The following is a 22,183-nucleotide window of genomic DNA, read 5'->3' on the forward strand; positions in this document are numbered from 1 at the left end:
AAACAGAATGGGAAAATAAAAGGAAACAATGAGAGACTTTATTTTCTTAGGCTCCAAAATCACCACAGATAGTGACTGCAGCCAAGAAATTAAAAGATACCTGCTCCTTGGGAGAAAAGTTATGACAAACCTAGACAGCCTATTAAAAAGCAGAGACATCATTTTGCTGACAGAGGTCCTTCTAATCAAAGCTGTTTTTTCTAGTAGTCATGTACTGATGTGAGAGTTGGACCATAAAGAAGGCTGAGTGCTGAAGAATTGATGCTTTTGAAGTGTGGTGCTAGAGAAGATACTTGAGAGTCAATTGGACAGCAAGGAAATCAAACCAGTCAATCCTAAAGGAAATCAAATCTGAATACTCATTGGAAGGACTAATGCTGAAGCTAAAGCTCCAATACTTTGGCCACCTAGTGCAAAGAACCAGTTTATTGGAAAAGGCCCTGATGCTGGAAAAAATTGAGAGCAGGAAAGAAGGGAGCAAAAGAGGATGAGATGGCTGGATGGTATCAACAGACATGAGTTGGTCTATAGACATGGGTTTGAGAAAACTCCAGGAGATAGTGAAGGAAAGGGAAGCCTGGTGTGTTGCAGTCCATGGGGTTGCTAAGTGATTGCCTGAGTGATTGAACAACAACATTCAACATTAAAAGAAGTGATCTATCTAGCCATGAAAAGACATGGAGAAAACTTGGTGGCTCAGATGGTAAAGAATGTTCCTGCAATGCAAGAGAACCAGGTTCAGTCCCTGGGTTCAGAAGATCCCATGGGAAAGGGAATGGCAACCCACTCCAGTATTCTTGCCTGGAGAATTCCATGGACAGAGGAGCCTGATGGCTATAGTTCATGGGACTGCAAACAGTCAGACATGACTGAACAACTTACACACAAATGAAAAAGCCAATCTGGAAAAAGATCAGTGGTTGCCATGTATGAGTGGGGAGGGACAAATGAACAGGAAGAGTGCAGAGGATTTTTCAGTCAGTGAGGGCCATGAAAATACTCTGCATGAGACTATAATGTTGGTTTCATGTTATTATGTGTTTGTTTAAATGCACAGAATGTACAATATCAAGCTGAACCCTAATGCAAATTATGAACACTGGATAATTATTATGTCTCAATGGAGATTCACTGATTGTAACAAGTGTAACAAGGTCCGTCTGGTCAAGGCTGTGGTTTTTCCGGTAGTCATGTATGGATGTGAGAGCTGGACCATAAAGAAGGCTGAGCACTGAAGAGTTGATGGTTTTGAACTGTGGTGTTGGAGAAGACTCTTGAGAGTCCCTTGGACTGCAAGGAGATCAAACCAGTCAATCCTAAAGGAAATCAATCCCAAATATTCATTGGAGGGACTGATGTTGAAGCTGAAGCTCCAATACTTTGGTCACCTGATTCGAAAAGCCGACTGATTAGAAAAGACCCTGATGCTGGGAAAGACTGAAGGCATGAGGAGAAGGGGACAGTAGGCGATGACAGAGGACAAGATGGTTGGATGGCATCACCGACTCAGTGGACATGAGTTTGAGCAAGCTCTGGGAATGGTGAAGGACAGGGATGCCCAATGTGCTGTAGTCCATGGGGTCGCGAAGAGTCGGATAAGCCTAAGCAACTGCATAACGACAAACAACAAGTATGCCACGTTGGTTTGGGATATTGATAATTAGAGACTCTTTGCATGTGTGGGAAGCAGCGGTGATATGGGAAATCTCTGTATTTTCTTCTCAATTTTGTTGTAAATCTAAAATCACATTAAAATATGTTTAAAAAAAAGTCATAGACCAGGACCAAGAAAACATTATTAGGACAAAAATGCTCAACACAATTTGCCTCAAAAGAAGAGGTTAACTTAACACATGGTGAAAGATGCTTTCTCTTCAGTCCCTCAGTTGGCAAATCCACACAATTCAAATTTATTTTGTGTGAATTATCTTATTAGAAAATCTGACTTACCACAAATGGGTGAGTGAATTTTTGCCCAAAACACTAATGTCAACATAAAACCTCTTACAGTCAAGTCACTTAGTATATTCTTAGGGGAAAATGTCATTTCACTGTGAAAAATATGAAATCTAGTCTATATATTTTCAAAAACTGTTGTACTGAAAAGTCATTAACTGAAGAATTATTTTTTAATTAATTTTTTATTGAAAGATAATTGCTTTACAGAATTTTGTTTTCTGTCAAACCTCCACATGAATCAGCCATAGGTATATATATATATCTTTGTGAGGTAATCTGTAAGGTTAAATATCCTCCACAAATCAAGGAAAAGGAGAAATTAATGACATCAAGATAAGACAGAGCAAAAACTAAGATATTCAACTGTAAAACTGGTATAACCAGAAGATTATTATAACATTAACAAGTTTGCTACATTTCATATAGCAATACAAATTCACAAGTACTTTAAAAAGCTAAATTTCAGAATAAACTTGCTAGATCAGTAGACCATTCTCACTAGTCCTGTCCCTTTACATTCTCTTTGATGTTTACTTTCCTTAGCTGAAATAAGGAAAGTAAACTCACTTTCAAAGACCCTGATGCCGGGAAAGATTGAAGGCAGGAGAAGGCATCTACAGAGGATGAGATGGTTGGGGATGGCATTTCTGGCTCAATATACATGAATTTGAGCAAACTCCAGGAGATAGTGAAGGACAGGGAAACCTGGCATGCTGCAGTCCATGGGGTCGGGAAGAGTCAGATACAACTCAGCAACTGAACAACAATAAAGTCAATCAAGACCCAGCCTCTCTACTCAGTGTCTCTCACACATGCGAATATATCTGTCTGGAAAATGACCTTCTCCCTAGGTCTTGCTAAGTCTAAATACTTCAGGGCAGTCATCCTTCCTCTCCTACAGATGAAATATGTCCCAAAGGTGTAGCTCTATTATAAATATCTTTACAACAATTAAATAATTGCTATGTAAATATTTGTATCTTCATTATTATGCTTAGTCCTCCTGGAACACATGTATCAAGTCTCTGTTGCTCATGTTTGATTGACCTTTTAAGGACTACTCAGGTGATGCCATATTTGCTAATACTATTCTACAAAAGAAAACTATTCTGTAAAAAAGTAATTCATTAGCATTTTGAAGAACTGACTATATCACAAATTAATGACATAACTTCTACAAAAGAATAGTTTGGCATATGGCCAAATTAAACTTTATGTGCATACACATATGTGCATATTTGCACATGTATGCTGTATCTGTGGCATATACATATATTAAAAAGCTTTAGTCACTCAGTCATGTCCGACTCTTTGCAACTTCATGGACTGTAGCCCGCCAGGCTCCTCTGTCCACAGAATTCTCCAGGCAAGAATACTGGAGTGGGTTGCCATTCACGTTTTCCAGGGGATCTTCCCGACCCAGGGATCAAACCTGGGTCTCCTGCACTGCGGGCAGATTCTTTACCATCTGAGCCAGCAGAGAAGCATATACATATATGGGTGGATTTATACGTATAGGTATGTGCTGTATATTTATACATATAGCCTCTTGGTATGGAATGAAAGATAATTTTTTGTTATTCAGGAAAAATATTGCCTAAAACTAGTTACTATGTTATGTCTTTGGCAAAGTCTGAAGTTTTACTGTACTGTAATTCTGATGAAAAAAAATCATATTTAATGAGTTTCCAAAGAAAAAGTTTAATTGATATGCATTTATAAGGAAAAAAAAAGTACATACTATCAACAATATTTTTCAAATATCCCAAATTTATTAAGTCTGTCTTACAATGTTCAATTTAGTGGAAGCCCCTTCCTCTGAGTTGGGGAGAAGTTGATTAGGTTTTTACTGAATTTTCCTATTAACATTTTTAAGAGTTCTCAGGAATGCTTTCACGCCACACAAACCTGCCAAGGACTTATCTCCTGGTGACCACTGCCCAGATTCTCCTGCTGGTTCACTCCAGTGAGCTATGAACTACTGGTTCAGATTGTTGTATTCCTTCTGCATCCTTCTGCCTCTCCTTTAATTCCCCTCCCATCTATGATACAACTAAATAAAGATTTAACAGGAGGGAATTAAATGAAGGAAAGTAACAGATTACAGTGAGTATTAAATATCCCCTCTTCTAGAATGCAGGTTTCTAAAATGGCTCAGTGGTAAAGAAGCCATCTGCCAATGCAAGAGACACAGGTTTGATCCCACAGTCAGGAAGATCCCCTGCAGGAGGGAATGGCTACCCACTCCAGTATTCTTGCCTGGAGAATCCAACGGTCAGAGCAACCTGGTGGGCTACAGTTCATGGGCTTGCAAAGAGTCGGACACAACTGAGCACTCATGCTTCTAGAATGCGTAGTCTCACCTCCCCAGAAGTCCTACCTATGGGCCCTCTTTATCCTTAGTCCTTCAGTACTTGGACGTTTCAGAAGCCATGTGTCTTCAGTAGAAAAATGGCTGCTCAAAATCCCTTCCATTCAGGGAAATTTAGGAAGAAAAAAAAAAAAGCTCTTTCCCTCAGGATCCCAAAGTTGCCTTTGTGTTTGTATGATTAAAAGTGTGACATGTATGTGCTAGAGCAGAATATTTACAACCTACCATACAGGGTGATCCAGACCATGGAGACAAAGGCAAGTGGATCTTTAAAGGAGAACAACTGTTTCTCAAAACTACATGATTCAGTCTCACTCTACCTGGCATATACATGCATTAAGCAGCGGGTGAGCTCAGATTCCTAATCTGGAATTAACTAATCTTTTAAGGGCGTCCAAAATAGGAAAGAAGCACCTCTTAGGAAGCACCCAAGACACGTTAAGTTAATATTTACTGTGAATTGTCTAGTTACTAGTTCAAGGTGTCTCTCAGAGCCATGAAGAGGTATCTGTATGACTGCACGTGCTCTGCAAAGTGCAGCTCCCAGGATGATGAGCATGCCTGCTGAAAGGACAAATTTCAGGCTCCTTGTGAAGCAAAAATTCTTCCCAAGCCCTAAGATATCTGCTTCTAGGCTCCAACAATTGAGAGATACAGACTACATCTAGAACAACAGGAAGAATCCGCCAGCCATTTAAAAATAGTATTTTGTCCTTGATACACAGAGACAACTCAAGCTTATTATCCATGCTTGATATTTTGCTTTAATGGTTTTAAAAAGGAAGAATGATTTCTTGAGGTGTCTTGGCCAGAGTTGGAAGACAGAGGGGAATACATGAAGAGAACTCAAGACAACACAAGCCTATGTAGTCAAAAAGGCTTGCCTTAAGCTATGAGCAGGCAAAGAAAGACGAAAGGGAACACAGACAGGAAGTAGTGGGAAATGATTTTTCCAGACAACACACCACCCTAGTCTGGTCAGCCAACAACAAACTGAATTATATGGAGAGACTGAGTGAAGAGCAGTGTGTGAGTATCTCTGTCTTTCTTTTCCTTTTACTTTATCTCTTAGCCAAGGGAGTATGCTTGTATTTCCTATTTTGTAAAGAATTCATGCCAACGTCTTTTCTTCTTTCCCATAAATTGAGTCCCAGAATTTCCTTTTTGATGTCCTGTTGAGTCCCAGGCCTCATTTTCTTTTTTTTAACCACTCTGAGTTGCAAACTTAGCAACGTAAATATTCTCATTTGTTCCTTTTGCTTTTGTCTTTGTCTTTTTAGCAAGTGTGAGAGAGGGTAATTGGGAAAAAAAGTCCGTCCTCATCAGAGGTCTGTACTGCTCAGTAATAACCATTCTTAGTCAGAGGGGTTGAAAATAACTCCCTGAGGTAAAGGTAATAATGTAGTGTGTGCTTGCTCAGTTGTGTCCAACACTTGGTCACCCAAAAGTCTACAGTCTGCCAGGCTCCTGTCCATGAGATTCTCCAGACAAGAATACTGGAGTGGGTCGCTATATTCTTCTCCAAGGGATCTTCCAGATCCAGGGATCAAACCCGCATCTCTTGCATCTCTTGCACTGACAGGCAGATTCTTTACCACTGAGCCACTGCGGAAGCTCAGTTGTGCCATGGGGAGTGACAAATGGAAGCTTTATTTCCTGCTTCTTTCCCTTTCTGGGGGTAGGAGCAGAGATCGCAGGGACAGAGGTAGGTGGCTCTCTTCTCTCCATCTATGGAGACATGCCCCTCACCCACTCCCTCTGCTCTGCTTCCCCTTTCTTAACGTTCATAATCTAGATAATGTTCTTCTGGGACTACCTGCCCCCCTCCCAGCTCCATAAAACTTAATATTCTTAGATAATTAATATTCTTAATATTCTTAGATAATGATGATCTTAGATAACAAGGGACTTCCCTGGTGGCTCAGAAGGTAAAGAATCGGCCTGCAATGCAGGAGACGCAGGTCCGATCCCGGGGTCAGGAATATCCTCTGGAGAAGGAAATGGCACCCCACTCCAGTATTCTTGCCTGGGAAATCCCATGGACAGAGAAGTCTGGCAGGCTACAGCCCATGGGGTCAGAGTCAAACACGACTGAGCGACTAAACAATGTCACAACTGCCTTAGCCAGAGGAAAGGCCTGGCAAGGGCGATTTTAACTGTGATGCTCGGAGGAGGAAGTATACCTGGTCTGGGTTCAAAAAAGGGAAACCAAGTTGCCTGGAAAGCGTGGTATCTTCAAAGTTCTCCTTGCCAGGCAAGTAACAGCTCTTATAGCTAGAAACCTCTGCCTGCACGTTCATTCTTCTACCTTTCCTTGGGGTGAAACTCTCCAGCCTGGAGGAAAAGTAAGGAACTTCATGATGGACTTTGAAATTCAACACACTTCAACTGTGAAGGAAAGAAAGTCTTCTATTCCTTCTCACAAACAGTTACATATATATTTGTCATTGCTAAGTAACTGGGGAAGTAAGGATAAGGTATTAACCACAGATTAAAAAAGAAAATACATTTCATATACTATTCTCCAAAAATAAATGTGGTTTCTGCAAATATGCAAACACACATATGTATTTTTATGGTTCTTAGACTATTTGGAACTATCTTAGCAATATCTCCCCAATAAAATATTCCTCTTCTTGAAAATGTGAAAAACACAATGCTAAGTGAAATACTTGCTTCAAATACTTTTACGAACATTTACAAATGCTCTAAATACCAAATTAATTGCTAGAAATAAAGATAATATTTTTGAAAACAGTTTCATTGTGGATGGATTGTTTATGCAGACACAGATTTAAAAATCTGAATCAAAACAATAAAATTCGGCTTAAAATAGCCTCATTATAGTATATCACCCTATCCAGATTTTATCAACACTTACAGTCTTGGAATTTTACTTCCTATTGCTACTTTTCCACTGGCAACAGTAAAATCCCAGAGGAATTAGAAAAGGTGATGGATCTAGTCTTAGATCAAAGAAGTATTCACTTTAAAGCAATGTAATCCTTTTCTGTTTCTGCCCCAACATTTCATAATTATGTCATTTTACAAGAATTGTGTAATTTACATAACCACCTAAATTGTCATAATTGCTAGAAAGTGCTGAAAAAGCATACGTTAGGCATTTTGGATTCATTTCTGCTCTCTGTTTTAAATGCATTTGAAATGCCTTTTGCATAAAAATTCTTTTGGTCAACAAAAAAGTAACTTGGGTTTGATTTTGAAGGAACCATCTCTTCTGCTCAAGCTGGCTCCTCCTCCTCTTCCTCCAGGGAGCCTCTGCCAGGTGGATACTGAGGTTCCACCGAGGTAAATAAGTCCCTCATCTGGATTTTACAGACAAGGAGACTGAGACCTGCAGAGGTTGGCTGATTCCATCTGAGTCTCCCAGGTCACCTCCATGGGTTAAAGTTAGAACTCACTTTTTTTTTTTGACTTGCATATTCTGTTTACTGCTCCATACCTTTATCCACTGCATTCAGAAAGAAAGGATATGCAAAAAGGAAGGATAAAAGAAGGGAATGGTTTCTCCACAGTTTTCTCAGCATGCCATTTCCATTATAATTATCTTAACCATCTGTTTTGCTTGGAACAGGCAAAGGAATTTGATATTAAGAAACTAAACTGTCATTCTGTACAGCAGAGAAGGGCTTCAGAAATGGGACCCTATTTAAGGATGTGGGAGAGAATATCAATTTTATCAGGGGTTTTTGTCAGCATCAGTGAAGCACAATGCCAATATCTGATCACTACTCCCTGGAAATTAGTGGTTTGTAATTTCACAAATAAAATTTTATAATTAAACATCACTGAAGCATATTGTATATGGTAGTTGCTAAAAGTGTCATCAGGCACCATGTGAAGTAAGGTACCAATAGTTAAATGTATTTCAAAATGCCAACTAATTCTGTTTAACTCTGCTTCAACCTCTCCTCTGAAAAGCTAATCTATCCTTACATACTGAAAAACAATGTATTAATGTTTAGCTTCTTGAAGCTAATTTGGATGTTATGTAAATCTATAAAATTTTACAGCAATAATGTGCATCAATACCAAACCACATTTTTCCAGTGCTTCTGTCCCCATGCACACGCACACACGTATGAACACATGCAGTCACTCAACACACGTGCACAGCTAATTTATGATACTACTAAGTCAGGCTGACTTTTGAAATAAAATAAAAATGAGCTCATGTACTTATTTGATAATTTTTGTCAAAAGTTACTGCAAAATATGCATTTTAATACTGATTTTAAAATAGAATTCAAAGAGTGATGTAACGGTTTTGCAGTTACAGACTTTTCAAATTACAGATACCATTTGAAGAACCAATAATACTTCATAATCATCATTTAAAATGAATTATAATTGTTACAATTTAACCAAGCATCAGAACAAGTAACTATCAACAAAAAAGGCAGCTTATCATTTCCCAAATAAGTAGGGATGGCACAGCAATTTTCCTAGAAAAGTGAAGAGTGTATTCAGTACAATTAAGGAAGAAAAGTAATGATAAATTATTATTTCTGCCAAAAAACTGGGGCAATATTAACAAAGCTAAAGAACCAGAGACCCTTTGAACAAATCACTATTGTTCCAGAATATATAATTTATCATAATGTCACTGAAGAAGAAAAAAGATAAAAAATAAAAAAATATATATCTGATAAAAGGACAATTTTGAGTTTTTAATGAAAGTCAAATTAAGAATCAAATGCCACACAGCTGATGAATGTAACACAGTCCTCTGATTTAAATAATTTTAGAAATAGTGGGAAATCTTTATCTGAAAAAAAAATAACATTTATAAAGTTTTCTAAAATTCAAAGCAATTAAACTTTTCCCAACTCTGAATTATTTATGAGAAGTAATTTAATCCCAGATTTCTCTTTTCTGACATAGTTGCTAGCAAAACATTTATCAACTTTAACTTATCAAGTCAACAGACTTAAACCAATTCAATTCTTCCACCAGAAATACTAATAGCATGACTATATTTCAAAAATTAAAACTAACTGGAAAAAAGTTTTAATGAAAATAAGCATGTGGGCAACTAAACATTTTCAGAATATTAGGTCTATTTTTTCTTTTGGCCACTTTTCATTTTTTCCTTTAAGTTTCAATGTAATATTTACCCTCCATTTTCTAATTTCTTCATAACATCATAGAAGATCAGTAACAACCTGGGAAACAAACAATCACTAGAGCCAGACATCCTGGAGTCTGAAGTCAAGTGGGCCTTAGGAAGCATCACTATGAACAAAGCTAGTGGAGGTGATGGAATTCCAGTTGAGCTATTTAAAATCCTGAAAGATGATGCTGTGAAAGTGTTGCACTCAATATGCCAGCAAATTTGGAAATCTCAGCAGTGGCCACAGGACTGGAAAAAGTCAGTTTTCATTCCAATCCCAAAGAAAGGCAATGCCAAAGAATGTTCAAACTACCACATAATTGCACTCCTTTCACACAAAATAGCAAAGCAATGCTCAAAATTCTCCAAACTAGGCTTCAACAGCACGTGGACTGAGAACTTCCAGATGTTCAAGCTGGATTTAGAAAAGGCAGAGGAACCAGAGATCAAATTGCCAACATCCATTGGATCATCAAAAAGAAAGAGAATTCCAGAAAAAAGATTTACTTCTGCTTTACTGACTACGCCAAAGCCTTTGATTCTGCAGATCACAAAAAAACTGGAAAATTCTTCAAGAGATGGGAATACCAGACCACTTTACCTGCCTCCTGAAAAACCTGTATGCAGGTCAAGAAGCGACAGTCAGAACCAGACATGGAACAAAGGACTGGTTCCAGCTGGGAAAGGAGACCATCAAGGCTGTATTTTGTCACGCTGTTTATTTAACCCATATGCAGAGTACATCACCTGAAATGCCGGGCTGGAGGAAGCACAAGCTGGAATCAGCATTTCTGGGAGAAATATCAATAACCTCAGATATGCAGATGACACCACGCTTACGGCAGAAAGTGAAGAGGACCTAAAGCGCCTCTTGATAAAAGTGAAAGAGGAGAGTGAAAGAGGCTGGCTTAAAACTCAACATTCAAAAAACTAAGATCATAGCACCCAGCCCCATCACTTCATAGCAAATAGGTGGGAAAACCATGGAAACAGTGACAGACTGTATTTTCTTGGGCTCCAAAAATTACTGCAGATGGTGACTGCAGCCATGAATTTAAAAGACACTTGTTCCTTGGAAGAAAAGCTGTGACAAACTTAGACAGCATATTAAAAAGCAGAGTCATTACTATGCCTACAAAGGTCCATCTAGTCAAAGCTATGATTTTTCTAGTGGCCTTGTATGGATGTGAGAGTTGGACCATAAAGAAGGCTGAGCACTGAAGAACTGACACTTCTGAGCTGTAGTGTTGGAGAAAAGAGAAGACTCTTGAGAGTCCCCTGGACTGCAAGTTAATTCTAAAGTGAATCAACCCTGAATGTTCATTGGAAGGACTGATGCTGAAGCTGAAGCTTTGATACTTGGGCTACCTGATGCAAAGAGCCGACTCATTAGAAAAGACCCTGATGCTGGGGAAGACTGAAGGCAGGAGGAGCAGGAGACAACAGAGGGTGAGCTGGTTGGATGGCATTCACTAACTCAATGGACATGAGTTTGAGCAAGCTCAGGGAGATGGTGAAGGGAAGGGAAGCCTGGTGTGCTGCAGTCTACGGGGTCACAAAGAGTTGGACACAACTGAGCAACTGAAGAACAACAACAACCACAGAAAAGGTGAACTCAGTTAATCAAAACACGTATTTCCTAGTAAATCAGCAATAAAGAATTGTCTGCAATGCAGGAGATGTGGGTTCAGTCCCTGGGTTGAGAAGATCCAGGAAATGGTAACCCACTCCAGTATTCTAGCCTGGGAAATCCCATGGACAAAGAAGCCTGGTGGGCTACAGTCCATGGGGTTGCAAAAGAGTTAAGACATGACTTAGTGACTAAACAGCAACAATTCCTAGTAAAAAACATAAGTCGAAGCTGTGTCTGATTTGACATATAGTTCTTCAAACTAATATATGAGGAAAATATTAGTTGATTAACTACATATGATATCTATGTATAAATGATGATTAACTTTCAGATGCTTGTTGAAGTATTATAGGAATACTGCCTAAGAAAGTTAACATGCTTTGTCTTAGGTCTTAATGGTTTTTTTTTTTTTTCCTTTTAACTTGTCAAAAGGAGATAGAGGCATATAAAGCAATGATTATACTACAGTGAAGAGAGATTTTGTTCTGTCAGCAATAGAACATCTTCCAAGGGAGATAGATGAATGCCCACTCCCAAAGCCTAACTTTGTAACTGCTTGTTCTGTTAGTTCTCATTCATTTTGCATCCGTGTTAGGCTTGCATCTGTTTATGTACTTGTCTATTATTCATCTACAGGATAACTGCTCAGCAGTCGTTACTTCCTTTCATATCTTTTCTGCATCTTTTGTTTCCATGGCTTGTGTTGGCAATAAAACCAAGAAAAGGGTACAAAGCTTATAAAAAAAGTGCAGTTGGAACATCATGTTTTTACAGCTCTAGGAATGTTATTGCTGATTTCAAAAAGTTTAAAAAAATGTTAAAATGCATTCAGCAAAGTTTAAAGCTCATAGGTATGATAAATTTGAAAATCAGAGAGCATGGAATTTAAAAAGTGCTTTCTGAAAGAGTTCTTTGATCTTTACATGGCAGACTGCTTTGTGCAATTTTCTGTAGACTGTACGTTTTCATACCAGTCTCAAGCAATGCAGTCACGGTAATTCCTTACATTTATATAGCACTTCATCATTTCATCATGTGTTTGCTCATCCATTACGTACTCTAAACTTTCTAGGTAGATGATTAGTATCTTCATAGTAACTCCAAAAAAAAGAGAAAATTTGTTAAGTTATCTGCTAGGTCAAAAGGTCAATGAATCTCTGAGCCTAGACCAGAATCTACACTTACCTGATACCCATCCAGCCTTGTGTAAACAAGGAAAAACTCCACAATATAGTTGCCCCAGGCTTCCGGTGGACCAATGAGAGTGAAACACAATTTGGAACTCAGTTTATGTAAGCATAGTTCTATGTGTGATTTTAAATTACTATTGTATTCTCAAATTCAATAAGACTCTATTGGTAATTAAAGTCCACTACCCCTGAACATGGGCTTCCCTAGTGACTCAGATGGTAAAGAATCTGCCTGCAATGCAGAAGACCTGGGTTTGATCCCTGGGAAGATCCCCTGGAGGAGGGCATGGCAACCCACTCCAGTACTCTTGCCTGGGGAATCCACACGGACAGAGGAGCCTGGTGGGTTATAGTCATGGGGTCTCAAAGAGTCAGACACAAGTGAATGAATAAGCACAAGCGTCCCTGAACACAAAATTTTTATGTTTTATTTCTGAGGGATGATTATGGATTCTCTGAAGCCTTTTTATTCACCCCAGAATAAAAACTTCAACTCTGTATGATTAATTTGGTCTCCTTAAGCTACACTGTTTCTTAAGAATCTGATGAATCTGATTTAACATGCTAAATTGGGCCCACACCTCATGCTAGGTTATTTTCAGAAAAAATAAAATAAAATAAAATTGAAGGTTCATAAAGCCAATTAGGATAATCAAAAGCAAGACATCTGTATAAACCTATGAATTCAGAATATGCTTACATTCTTTCTTTGTGAAAATTGCATATGTTTACATGACATGATTTGTAGATTACTAGGACTAATTGCTATCTTCCTTATTCAAATACATATTAATCTGTTCAATAAGCCTTCACAGCTATGAAGAACATAAATAACTATAAAAGGCAACTGCAGTATTATTCCTTCATATATAAAGCCCATTAACCATGACAATATTACATTCTTTAAATCTTGATAGGCACAATAAAAGAAACAATGAAAATCATGATAAAGTCCTTTTGTACAATACTATCAATACTTAGGCTTGGTTGAGTTAGAAACATTGAAAATATCACACAGAATTGGTTCTGACTAGGGTGGGAATTTTATCTGAATGATGCAAAATACTCTATGGTTTGGGATGCCTAAAGGTTTTCTCAGGTTTGCAACAGTACTGTGAAAGTGAAAGTCACTCAGTCCTGTCCAGCTCTTTGCCACCCCTTGAACTGCAGCCCGCCAGGCTCCTCTGTCAATGGACTTTTCCAGGCAAGAGTACTGGAGTGGGCTGCCATTTTCTCTGGGGATCTTCCTGACTGAGGGATCAAACCCCAGTCTCCTGCATGGCAGGCAGATTCTTTACCCTTTGAACCACCAGAGATTCTTTCAATAAAAACCAAACACTTCTACTGGAGCCTATTAAGATAGGCTAGGATTTCCAAGACAAGGCTGAGTGGGGTCACTGGTGATGAGGCCATGCCTCTAGCTGTCCTGATTGTTACAAGACTGACATTTAGTTGGTACAAGGGATTAATATGAGATGAGTGCTTAAAGATAAATCTACAGAGATATATGTATTTAACCTTATTACAATCTATAGACCCTATAGGAACACATTTAATGTTGATGAGAAATATATTCATAATTTTAAAATAATGTAATTGCCATACTGGCCATGATACACAAATTATTTTTAAAACATTAATGGAAAGGAAAAGGTGAGGAAGAGAAGAAGACAGCACAGTAGAGGTACACATATATTCTGTATCCCCCTTACCAATTATGCATTGCTAATATGTTGCCATTATCCAGAAAACAGTTTTATGCTTGAGAGATTTCATTATTAAATCTCTCTGTTAAATGATTTCAACCTTCTACATCCCAGGGCGGCACTAGAATAACAAGGTGATCCTCCAAAACCAAGGTTCTGCTTAAAAGAATTTTTCTTTGGTGACTAGTAATACTTGTGAAAAATCATAGCATTTTAACAAGCCATTTGTATTGCATCCAAAATAACCAAGAAGTGTCAACGTTTAAATAGCTGTGCAATTATTTTAAAAGTTCTTATCTTTGGAGCGGTTAAGCTGTCATTAAGTGATAAGTGGCAAAATGACTTTATATTGGCCCGTGACATCCAGGATTCTCCTCAGAAACCTATGTCCGTGCTCCATATTATTGTCAGCACAGTCACTGTAGCACAAGATGCCTTATAAGAAAAAATAAACCACTTCCCTCTTTCAATCCCCTCAACCAGAAATGTCAGAAAGTGCCCCTTACCTTTCGTTCCCTCCCCAAAAGAAAGATCCTTGGAGAAAGGGCTTAGCTTCTGCTATGTGGGACTCCTATTTACTTTTATCAAAAAATAAAGAGAAAGCAAGTGGCAAGAAGCTGCATTTGCTCTGACATCTTGCTCTTCCTTGTTTTTCAGTTGCTCAGTAATTAACTCTTGATAAGCGAAGATATCTTCAGTAAACGGTTACTATTTATAAAGATGAATAGAGGTGCTATGCTATTTCAAAAAAAAAAAAAAAAGAAAAAACTTAACAAGCCAAAGGAGTCCCTGGAAATTTTTAAAGTACCTCTTACTGAATTTGTGGGGCTTCCCTCATAGCTCAGTTGGTAAAGAATCCGCCTGCAATGCAGGAGACCCTGGTTCGATTCCTGGGTCGGGAAGATCTGCTGGAGAAGGGATAGGCTACCCACTCCAGTATTCTGGCCTGGAGAATTCCATGGACTGTATAGTCCATGGGGTCACAAAGAGTCAGTCACGACTGAGTGACCTTCACTTTCACTTTCTTTCTTTTATTGAATTTGTAGAATCTGTGAGTTAATCATTTCACAAACCATTTGGGGAAGTTCTCTTCAAGTCTCTTTCAAGTAACTATGACCACAGATATGTCCTTAAAGTCTATGTGATCTTTATCCTCCTTTTTGACTCTTGATAAATAAATGCCTACCAGTTGTTAGAAACTCAAGCACCACCAAGAAATGGTCCAGAAGTGACTTAACTGCTAACTGCATTAGATTTAGTCAGATCATTAATTAAATGTATGGAGCTTTCTTCTAAGCTCACTCCACAGGCATATAATTAAAGTAAATGGTCATTATTATTATTGCTATAAACTATAACATTAATAATTCCTATGCATACTGTATATCAGATAAAAACTCAAAATAGAAAAACAATTAGTAACCTTGAATATTCATTGGAAGGACTGATGCTGAAGCTCCAATACTCTGGCCACCAGATGCAAAGCACGGACTCATTGGAAAAGGCCCTGATGCTAGGAAAGACTGAGGGCAAGAGGAGAAGAGGGCATTAGAGGATGAGATGGTTAGATAGCATCACTGACTCAAGTGACATGAGTTTGAGCAAACTCTGGGAGATAGTGAAGGACAGGGAAGCCTGGCGTGCTGCAGTCCACGGGTTGCCAAGAGTCGGACATGACTTAGCAATTGAACAACAACAAAAGCCTGATTTTCTCTTAGTAGTTCAAACATACAATTTCTCCTAGCTAAGATCTTTATCTTAGCATTTTCTTCCATGGTGATTCATAACTCTATATAGACTATCAAAATCCTGAATAACTGATCATGTGAAGAGGAGTCCTACATAAATCCTAACATATTAGAATTACATATGTGAGTGTTATATTCCTAAACCCAACTCATACAACTTACGAAAAATGGCATACAATATTCTACAATACTTATTATGCATGTCCTAAAATGACTTTTAAGCAGCTTATATGCACTAACATGAAAGAGTGCAAATTAACAGACTCTTAAAAATTTAATTGAATTAAAAATGTTCTGTTTTAGCTGGTTGGCTTTTACCTGAAAGTAGGAAAATAAAGTAAAATGAATGAATAATATTGATATGTCTGAACTCCAGGGAACTTATATATATCATGAGAAAATTTATGCAGATATAAGAACAGAAAGAAGGCACATGTGAGAGATATAGCATGTGAAGTCCTGGAGAAAATATTAAGAAAGAAGCAATTTTACAAATATTATAACCATGACTGCAACTTAGTGATTAAATAATAAAGTATAAAGAAACTCCTTTGAAATATCTTATTTTTAGAAGTAACAGGTATCAACGAGCTAGCTGGGGTAATAGAACAAATTGTATTACGTTACTGACCTGCAGTGATTTATATATTTCAACACATCAGTACAAAAAGGCCAATGTGAAACAAATCAACATTCTCCGGCCCATAAGCATATGATGCCTGGCAGACAAGAAAACCTACACTGATTTCATTTGATTCCACCAGTCCTTGACCTGCCTGCAGGCTGACATCATTTTCCTTCATAGAAACCAGTTTCTGGTGGTTACCAGACTTGATCTCATCTAGTGGAGAATGAGTTCTCTTTGAATTACTGGAACGGGGTGTACCCAGGATGGATAAATCAGCCAAAGAGAAAGGCCTCACAGGGCAAAGCAGCAGTAGGGCACCCCTCCTTGCATTGTCCTGAAGATGACCTTGAGAGTGACTTTCTGCAAGGTAAGAGGTAATTCTGTCTCCACTTTGGTGCAGCTTATATCACTCACAGTAAAGGTCACAAATCCTGACAGCCTTCTGTGCTTGAGAATCAGATTACTGTTTGTCTGAGAAGGCGCTCAGAGCTATGCAGCCTGCTTCTCTTAGGAATCTAGGTCAGAATTCATCCAGAAACACCACCCAGGCCCTTCAAAGCAATATCTTACATTGTGGAAATACTTTGAGTGTATCCTGATGGTTGTTCATAAATTATATTACAACCTGAAGGAAGACAAAGTTATTCTGCTCTTCTTTTGACTCCAGCTTTTCATAAGGTAAGTTATAAAATTTAATTGGTGACCTCGGAGAAAGGTCATAGTTCTTAAATTCAACTATACCCTTCATAACTTCCAAGTCAATAATAATAACTGAAGATGATGTTAGTGCTTCTAAATTCTATAGAAGTCTCAGCAGCAATAAATATAGAAGAACCACATTCAAATATATGAAGGCTGTGTGTGTGAGTGTGTGTGTGTGTGTGTGAGTGTGTGTGTGTGTGTGTGAAGCTTTCTGTGTGTTTCTGAGACACTGCAAGGGTTCAGAATTTGAACTTCATGCAAATAGGAAGCAAACACATATTTCTTAATAAAGATGACAACATGAAAACTAGTAATTTGAAGATGATCTGATGGAAAAGGAATTACAGTAATAGAAAACTCTTTCTTTGAAAATGTAGTTTGACATTAAATGCAAATAAATGAGAAAGTCCATAAGCAAAGGCATTAAGCCTATTTTTAGGCAATTTAGCTTTTCTTAGACCAAGAAAAGAAGAGATGGATAAGAAAAAGCTAAAATGGAAAAGGGCAGACTTGGAGAGAAACCTGCATGTCGGTCCGAGGCTGTACAAAGGTTGCCAAAGCTGCACCCAGTGCCTCCTGACGCGCGGGAGACAGAATTTGCACTGAAGAAAGGGCTGTGTGCCGTGACCGCAGCGTTTGGAAACCTACCGCTCCTATGGACAGAAACGAACTTCTAGTTCTGTCAAGGGGCAGACAAGTCAGAGGAAGTGAGTGAGTGATGAGCTGGTGATGAGACACAAGCAATACATTTAAGAATTCTTTAAACTAGATGTAGATGGATGCTTTCTATTTGCTTTTAATATCAAGTAACTAACTCAGATATCCTGATTTTTATCTTTAAAAGTCAAGGTCATATGCTGAAATTGCCAAGATCTCATCCACCTAAGACATACTCAACACAGGGAAAGCACAATTTTAGCTCCCGATATGGCATTTCAGTTTCCAAAACAAACAGATTCAGGAATGTCTTTCGAAGCATTAGCACACCAAAGCACACTGCTATTCAAATACTCCATGTAGACAAAAAATATTCAGGTTGGATTATTTCCTTAGCATACTACATCTGATACATAAAATCTCCCCTCTTAATAGTATTACTGCCCTCCCAATAAAACTGAGGTGACAATTACCTTTGACTGTAGCCTGTTTCTGAAATTAGCCTATAATACTGTCAATGTTTCCTTAGAAATAACACTTACTTTAAGAGCTGGACACAACTACTGAGCGACTTTCACTTCACTTTATCCTTTTATTTCTACAGCCAGGCCATAATCTGAACCTAAACTGAGAGTCACAATAACTGATTTCTAGTCCCATCTTTGCTATTTGATACTGGTCAAATCTTCTAACTTTACTTCTCATTTTAATAATAAACATGAATAATGAAAATAATGTTAAAAAGCTAAATAAGGATGTAAGAATGAATTTATCCATCATTCTTTTTAATAATTTTCTCACAATTTATTTTTTCATAAAATCTTTTGAGCAGGATCACTAAATGCCAACCACTCCATGGAGGACGCAAAGCTTGCTAAATGCAAATTCCTATTATTGATATTTTCCTTCTATATAAGATATTATGAGGGATTTTGTGGGAGGGTGAGGGGCAGAGATCCACTTTACAGGTGCTTATTACTACATAAAGAGAATAAGGAGACTTCTAGCAAAATGAGAAAGACTGGGGGAAGACATAAAGAGGAAACAGAACACGATCCAGGCCTTGAATAATGAGAATGATGTTAAAAAACTAGAGAAGGAAGTCAGAATGAATTTACCCACCACTGTTCTTTTTAACAATTTTCTCAAAATTCATTTTATCATAAAATCTTTGAGCAGTGTCTCTAAATACCAACCACTCATTTTCCCACAACTTTCATTACCTTTACTCTTTATATTTCATCTGTAGAGAGAGAGGTATAGGAAACAGTTTTTGAGTGGAGAGAGGAATGATAATCATGGAAATGTCATAGAGGAGTCTTCCCAAAATTTGAAACTAATCTATCAGATTCATTTGTATGAGGGAAATACACATACACACACACTACGATAAACTTGGTAATAATAAAAGAAAAGGCTATCTGGTAAAATAAATATCCTCCTGAAAACTCTGATGAAACCTCAAACTCTAATTGCTATTATTTAGGGATGTGGTCAGGTAAAGAAGATTGAAATTTGACTGCAATTAAGTAAAAACAACAACAAAATGACATGCTTAATGATACCATGCCCTTTGGGGAAAAATATCTCACAAAACAATGGAAGGTGAATGAGCCAGGTAAGCATACGAAAAGGGGTATTTTAGAAGTTAGTGGGCTTCCCAGGTGTCTCGGTGGTAAAATAACTGCCTGCCAAGACACGGGTTCGGTCCCTGGGTTGGGAAGATTCCCCTGGAGAAGGGCAAACCACTCCAGTATTCTTGCCTGGAGAATCCCAAGGACAGAAGAGCCTAGTGGGTTACAGTCCTTAGGGTTGTAAAGAGTCAGACACGACTGAGCAACTAAACCACAGCAATGAAAATCTTCTGTGCTAGGAATGGCATATAACTCATTGTAAAACTATGTTAACAAGCTATAATTCTAAAGAATGCACTCGGTAGCTTTTGAAATCGGTTTTTGGGGGGATGGTGCTAAGGAAGTAGGGGGAACTAAGAAGTGAGGCACAGTGACAGGCCTGTGAGTTTGGGTTGTTCCATTTCCTGGGCCCCAGCTGTCCGGCCCTGGCTATCAGCCCTGGATTATCTAATGTCTCCTTAAAGGCCTGTATTACCTGGTCTTAATAATTGATTATTAACCACTGACATAGCTACTGCTCCCTATTTCCCTATCCTTAATGCTCTTATGTCTGAAATCTCTCTGGCAACCAATTTTTTTCCCCACCTGCCAGATTAGAGTTTTGAATACAGTAATGAGGACAATTTTTTAAAACACCTTCAATAAAATCTTTTTCTGCTTGGAGTTGAAAATTAAAAGGCCTCTCCCCTTCCTCTGTCCTCCTCTCAGAAGCATGTCTGCTCCACAGTGGTGAGTGACTCCACCACGCTCACCACGCCGCTTCCCTCACTCCTTGCTGGCCTCCCCCCCTCCACCCGTTCACACTCCACAAGAGGACAGATCTGCTTGGCTCTCTCAGTCATCTTCTGACGTGAACACGTCTGTTTGGCACATCCTCGTGTGGAGAACGGTCCGTTGTTCTCCCGAATACACTGTGCAGAGATGTGACTTTGCTTTAAGTACTAACGGTTATCTAATACCAGTTATGACCAATTTAATAGGATCTGAAAAATGATTTTATGCTTAGATGCCAAAACATGGTTGCTAAATTCATGAGGGTTATGGGGAAATTTTTTTTTTTTGAGTTATTTTTGGCTCTCCAATGTAACTATGAAACATTTTCCTAATAACAAGGCATTTAAACTCAATAACATTTGGTTTTCCTTTCATTTATGAAGAAGAGGAAGAAGAAAGAGATGAAGGAAGAGAAGAGGAAGAATGAGGAGAAAAGTAAATAGCTACATTTCATATAGGCAAAATCTGAAACACAGAGGGAATGAAAAACTTTTGGGAGGCTATGACAAGTATCAAAATTTGAATTGAATGCAAGATGCTTGCCTTGTCCTACTATCACCTGAATCCCAGAATGGACTCCATGTTCTTTGCAAGAGGTCTTCTCTACACTCTTGCACTTATCATATGTTTTATCAATCTTTCTCTTGCTTGCTCTCTCTCACACACACACAGACACACACACACACACACAGAGTACTTCATATATTTCAATTATTTTAAGCTACATCTAGATACTTAAAAATCTTTTCTAGATGTCCAAAACTGTGTTTGTTTCTGTGCTTTTCCTCGAGGGCAAACACAGTAGTGTGTTATCAAGTTTATCCTAAAAGATAAGAAATAAAAACTAGAACCCAATTGAGTTTCCCCGCTTTTTAAAATCCCATCTCAAAACTGTCCTTAATACTTCGCATAGAATTCTTCCTTCTGTACATATTCAGAAATACTGATGATTTCCCAAGAGTGAACAATGCTCCTTAGCACTGCAAGTGTAAACAATAGGAGGATTTTTCTTCTTGGCAGAGCAGTCAATGGAAACTGAAGGAAGTCCCACATCTGATCCATTATATTAACTTCAAAAGAAAAATCCACAAATTTCTTTCAAGTAAAAATGATTACAGCAAGAAAAAGGGTTATAAAATAAAATACAGATGTGGAGGACAATGGGATGAAGTGTAAGTGGAGTGTCAAATCAATTAAATTTGCCTTCTCTTAAAGTTGTCCCCATTGTTGGAGTAAGAATTATTGGAAATCAAAACAAACTTGAAAAGTCTTGTTTAAAGACAGATATAAATGTTGCAACAAAGATGAAAACATTCCCATATTAAGCCTTGGAAAAAATAAAATAATTTAATTAGAGGTGTTTTAATGATTAAAATATTTTAATATTAATCACCCTCCTATTGCTACTACACATAATGCAATCAGCAGAGTCAATATGGGTATACTCTTATAATGACAAAAACCAAGACACAGAATTCAATTAAAGACATTTCACTCTACTCAAAGCATCTCCCTTGGCCCCTAATTAAGTGGGAAGGAAAAAAAAAAACTATAAAAAGTATCTTGAAATATTTTCAGAGACCTGTAAACAGGAACCATAGCCAGAGGTTACTTGGAGACCTCTCTGCTGTTTCAAAGGTAAGAGTGAAGAAAAAAAGCTAAAATGATGTCTTTTCCAAAGACTTTCACACAGAGAATAATACTATGAATACCAGCTTTCAGCCCCCAAACTCACCTCCCTCCCCTGATTCTGTCACTGTGGTTTGTGAAAAAGCTCCACTTCTTTACTGGATTATCCTCCCAGCTGTTTTCTCCTCATCTTCCCTTCACAACTTTTAGCACAATTATTGAGCTTTATTTTCTACATGTCCTCACCTGCCATTTACACTTCTGTAACTGCAGTCAAGTTTTGATCATGTGCTCTGACCCCACTGAACCTGTACCAGAAAAGATCACTGAGGTCCTACTAAGTATTAGACATAATACACATATATTTCATTTCTTTTTCTCTTGAATTTTAGGGGGCTTATGAACAACTCTTTCCAGA

The 22,183-nt window shown here is 38.1% G+C and overlaps 1 protein-coding gene across 4 annotated transcripts in view; it reads right to left on the minus strand.

Annotated features, from left to right (window-relative positions):
• DGKB (diacylglycerol kinase beta) overlaps positions 1–22,183 on the minus strand; it is an 808,737-nt gene that overhangs the window by 98,292 nt on the left and 688,262 nt on the right. The window lies entirely within an intron of this gene.

Source organism: Cervus canadensis, chromosome 3 (genome assembly GCF_019320065.1).
Source record: "Cervus canadensis isolate Bull #8, Minnesota chromosome 3, ASM1932006v1, whole genome shotgun sequence".
Taxonomy (NCBI): domain Eukaryota; kingdom Metazoa; phylum Chordata; class Mammalia; order Artiodactyla; family Cervidae; genus Cervus; species Cervus canadensis.